Below are 5,114 nucleotides of genomic sequence, written 5' to 3'. Positions count from 1 at the left end.
CGATTCAGGTGGAGAGAGAGTGGAACCCTTGGCTGGTATTTGATTGCTAGTTGGTTCGGATAAATAGATTGCTTTGGTTCGGCTTGGAACCTCGACGTGCTACCTACTAATGGTCTCGAATAAAGGTTCTTAGCTACCGTTGCTTGGGCGCTAGGGATTGGTCCTGATGGCAAGTATTCACTTGATTGATTTGAGCTCCCTGGGAATGGAAATGCAGATGCAGAGGCTGCCTCCCAAGCATTTGATCCAGGAACAGAAGACATTAGATCCAGCTTTGGGCTCAGTACCTCCATTAGGTCACTGACTCCCATTTCCGTTGATTGGACAACCGGCCTTAACTGCGCTCCCTTAGCTTCTCTCGTTGGGAAGCATTTGAGGGCAGGAGCTTGCATTTGGGTGACCAGTAGATAGATACCGGGGTTATCCCCTCCTTTCTTTGCCAGGAGAGAGGAAATACTTGGATTGGTGTTGCTATCGGGTCATATGGAGAATGATGGTGATTCCATGCTTTTGGGCTAGGCATTGGAATTGGATCGGGCGGGCCCGGTGAAGAAGCATTGGATCCCAAAGAAGGAATGAAGCTGTTGAAGAGGCGGGTTGATTAGTTCTGGTTGGAGGGCTACGAACTCCTTCTCATTGTTCCGCTCCTCTTCTCTTCTTTAATGGTTGACCAGGCACTGAAGGTCGATCATCTGTGTTCAACTGGTATGGATATAATTGAAGAGTGGAGGTGAAGGGCTCCTGTCATCCGGCAATGCAAGACCCACTCCAGGTCGATGCCTCTTGGTCAGACCATTTCCGTATACTGAGATTGACGACATAGCGAGATAATTCCGTAAGACGGTATTGCAGTGCTTATTGAATTGTCAACAATCCTCTATTCACATCTGCTAGAAAGAATTATTAGGGCTTTGGAGAGTGAATACCTATTCTTTTTCTCACATCTCGATTTCTTTGGGAAGATCAGATGGTTTGCCGTGAAGTTCCCAACATCGATCCATGGTATGATTTGGCTTCCCACAATGAGAGCAAACGGGCCGGTTTAAGCCCCCCATTATTTCCTCTTCCACTCTGAGTTGTATGATTGGATTGGTAAAGGATCAATGGCCTCTAACCAAAAGGGCGGAGGCTTCATGTGATGCATGGGGTTATTCATCGCAAGCTGTCTTGCTTCCTCATTGAGTAGAACTGGAAGGACGTTGTCTCTTCTTCTCAAGTTCTCATTTGCAAGGATATGGACTTTGATTAGCTCGTATTCCGGCTTCAGTCCTGCCAAAGTAGTATGAGTACTTTTATAAGAGAACTTCCTTTTCTTTTATGCCAGCCTTTAATAAAGCCGACTGCCTTTGCTAGCTCGGGAATCCTACGAAGCGATGGGGCTATTCTGACTATTAACTCTGAAACGACTAAACTCTTTATTGTTTCACATAGACTCCCTTTCATTCGCTCGAGTTCTTCCATTCCCTACCTTGGCCTTGAATTGAAAGAATCCGTGTGTCACCAAGGCCCTTTATCTAGAAAGAAGCCCTTTCGAACTACGAATGACTTGATCATGTCCAAGCCACTAGGAAGTTACGTAGGCAAGCTCGATCGAATAGAGCCCCAGTCTCCATTTTTATTACATAGGAAAAGAAGATAAATCGTAAAGCATACAAAAAATCCACTAATCCCTGTCATCCCAAGCACCCTATGCCGCCCAACGATAGCCCATCCGGTACCCAGGACGGGTTGGGAAACGCATTCCATTACGGGGGAATGGTCCCAGCTGGTACGTCCGGAGCGTCCAGCTCCAATAAGAATATTGAGGAGACCATTTGGGACGCCTTAGAGCAACCCCTAATATCTGACGAGCAGAGACTAACCGAAATAACGGGAAAACTGAATCCGTATTTCGACCTGAAGGATTCTTCAGCTCTATTAGTAGTAGAGCTGAGGCTAAGGAGAAAGCAGAGCTAGTTACTAAAAGACAAGAGCGAATATCCCTGCTAGCGAAAAAGAGCCAATATCCATCTCTTCAGCGCGAGTTGTTGGTCGAATCGTGGAACTCCCCCCATTAGAAATTACCTTTTTCCTTTATCATGGTTGGGGAGGATGTTAGGTAAAGAGTCAGAGCAGCTATGCAAGCACACACATGGGCACTAGTCAACGCCCTTGGTTTGGTAAAGTCAGTGCCCTTGCTTTGTTTTGTTCTTAAATGGTGGGTCGATCAGTCTACTCGCCCAAAAGATGAGATGGATGCTCCTTTCACAGTATCCTGTGAGTCTCTAATTCAAAGCTAACCGAAGCGTGACTTTCAAGAGCATTCGTAAAATGAACCAGCCGCGAAGAAAAAGAAAAGAAAGGGTCGCAGGTCTTAGAAGCAAGGCTATTGGTTCAACTCTCGGGGTTTAAGCGGAAATTCCCAGCTTTATTAATCTTTTTCGGGGCTTTCGTCAATCACTTTGGAGATGGCGTTGAAGGCTAAACGTAAATGGCAGACTCGTAAGAAGGCTAGGGTGTCTGGGGAGGAGACTTCGCTGGACCGAGAATGAGCATCCGAAATACAAGCACGGGAGGATGGGCTAGGGCTACTAAATCGAAGAATTCATCGAGAAGAAGAATAATAGATCCGGCCTTGAGGCCATGCGAATATGGAAGGAGATCTCGCTATGGAAGAGGTAATTTATTGGCTCGACACCAAAAGTGCGTGGTGGGGGAGTAGGTGGTGCCTTTGGTTTATTTATGCAGCAGTCTTTGTCTTGCGGCGCATCCTCCTTGAATTTCTTATTCGTGATAGCCGCATAGTTGGGCTTTCTATTTCTACTCGGCGGCGAACAAAGAAGCGGCGATCTCGATAAGCTAAGCAATTTACTCTTTGTTTGCGATTCTTTCAAGGAAGACTCAGATCCAATATCGGTAGTGGAAGAATTAGACTTGTGTAAGCCTGAGAGATGGCCTAGACCAGAAAGTATTAAATTAAGTAGAGGTCGGGGGCAGCAGCAGAAGGTTGGACTGGAACCCGAGAAGGACAAAAACAATATCTCTTCAGTGGAAGTTACTGACGATCGGGCTTCAAGCAGCTAATCTAATCTGTAGCACCTGAACTCCTGAGCTTGCTTGGGTGAGTGGTGGGATGATAAATGGACTGGTCGACCCTCTCCAAATTTTCCTGTGAATAAAGCCCTTCTTTAAAGAGCCATTTCGGTAGGTTTTACATGTAGTCATTAGGAATAGCAGACCCAGCAGAAAAAGGTGAACAGCTTCAGTTATAAGTTCCGTTCGAGTGGAACGGTTGTTGGTATTCTATTTCATATCCTCCTGTTGGTGAGTTACCTATTCCCTTCCTTTCGATTTAGGAATTTCAAGTAGTTTCCGGTGTTACAGTATGAGTAGACGGTGCTGTGGCCTTCTCCGAGACTGTTCAGGAACATGGATCTGTGGGTATACCTGCAAAATAGCTTTCTCTACGAGCCTACAAGCTTAGCTTTGGTTTAGCTTCCAACTGAGGCTAAGGGAGTTGTTTCCCCGGGATTGAGTTAACGAGCTCATAGCCCTCCACCCATTGTCTCCCGGAAGACAGAATTCTTTCATCCTTACTTTACTTTCATTCTTTCTGTTTCGAACTCCGACAGCCTACTAACCAGGGCTCTCCTTGTCCCTATTAGAGGATTTCACCGCTTCGCTTCTACGACAAGCTTGCTATGATTCTAGGGAATGGAACACACAGTCAATCGGCAGCCAAAAAGTTCTGGTTCACTCTCTATATCAATAGATATGGTTTCATTAACAGTACAGAAGTAGCTCTATTTACTTTCCTCGGCCTTGGTAAGGGATTTGGTGCAGCTTAGCATGCAGAGTCATAAAAACAAAAGAACTAGGCTCACTCGCTTTCCTGTCTCAACCCGAAAGGCTCAAATCATTTCACTTTCCTTACATTGCCCCTTTCTCTTTCGCCCAAGGAATCCTGTGATTCGGCTCTCTAGAAAGAAGGTTGGGCTAATTCTCATCCCGGTGCCAAGTTGCACATTCAAAAGTGAGTTCAGTTTCCCTAGCCTGAATGGGGAACTTAACTAGCTCCAAAGCCTACCGTTGGTTTTGCGAAAGTTCCCTTCGGGAATGATTCAATGCTTTCGCTTTCCTCTCCAAAGCACTAATTCCTAGCGTTCATTCCCTTGCCCAACCTCCAAGATATTCAAAGCGGGTAGACCTTTAGATTAGACAATTCCGACTGCTATGCTAAAGGCTAGAGAGGCAAGAACTTCTAACTCAACATGTTGGAAGAAATGCGCCTATCGGGAAAAACTTTCTTAAGAAGAATCTATCTGCTCTACACGAATTCCCATCGTCGGCTACTTTTGATTTCGAATAGGCTGTGGGCCTTTCTTTTGCTTGTGTGACCCTTTCCGCGCCGGATTCTTTTGAAAGGGGAACGGAGATCCAATTGCGCATAAATTGAAAAGGAAGTGACAATGGGCGTCATGCCAAGCCTGCTTTGGTGGAAGTTGGACCTATCGAAGTCTGAACTATCAGAAATAGAATAGAGAATCTCAGGTGTTTCAATGCAATGAGATGCAGCTAATCAAAAGGCTAGAAGTTCATTCCTTTCCCCTAAGAGGGGAATCTCCTGGCCTATTATCACGCTGCTTGCTACTAAAGAAATAGCTTCAGTGATGTGATGCTTTCTTTCTTTTCGATCGATATCGCTTCTCTTGGCCAAAGCAAAAGCTAGTAGAGTAGGCTCCATAGGGTTGAGTGGCTATCGATCCTATTCTTCTTTCCCGTCTTTCACTGCGGCGAGGAGACAACTGGTGAAACTACCAAACAAGCTGGCGCCTTTGTCTTTGACTTGGGTTGGCTTTCGCCCTGCCTTCAAAGTCAGAGTATGACCTGCTGGCCTCAAAGCCTATCCCGTGACGCTCCTCAACCTCAATGTCACAAAGAATTGAGTTGCGATCCGCTTCTTTCGTGAATTCCTCGTCAATTAAGCCGTCAGCCGAAGACTATCCCGATGGTAAAGCGGCTGAACTCGTTGCCTCAGACCTTTTGTTACGCTCCTCCTTCTGCTAATCTTTCTCGTGCTTGGACTTAANTGTTTGTACAGATGACCTATCCGAAGAAGCCTTTCTCAACTGAGG

The sequence above is a fragment of the Primulina huaijiensis genome, chromosome 11 (genome assembly GCF_012295235.1).
Source record: "Primulina huaijiensis isolate GDHJ02 chromosome 11, ASM1229523v2, whole genome shotgun sequence".
Taxonomy (NCBI): Eukaryota; Viridiplantae; Streptophyta; class Magnoliopsida; order Lamiales; family Gesneriaceae; genus Primulina; species Primulina huaijiensis.
Note: the sequence above shows the minus strand (reverse complement) of the source record.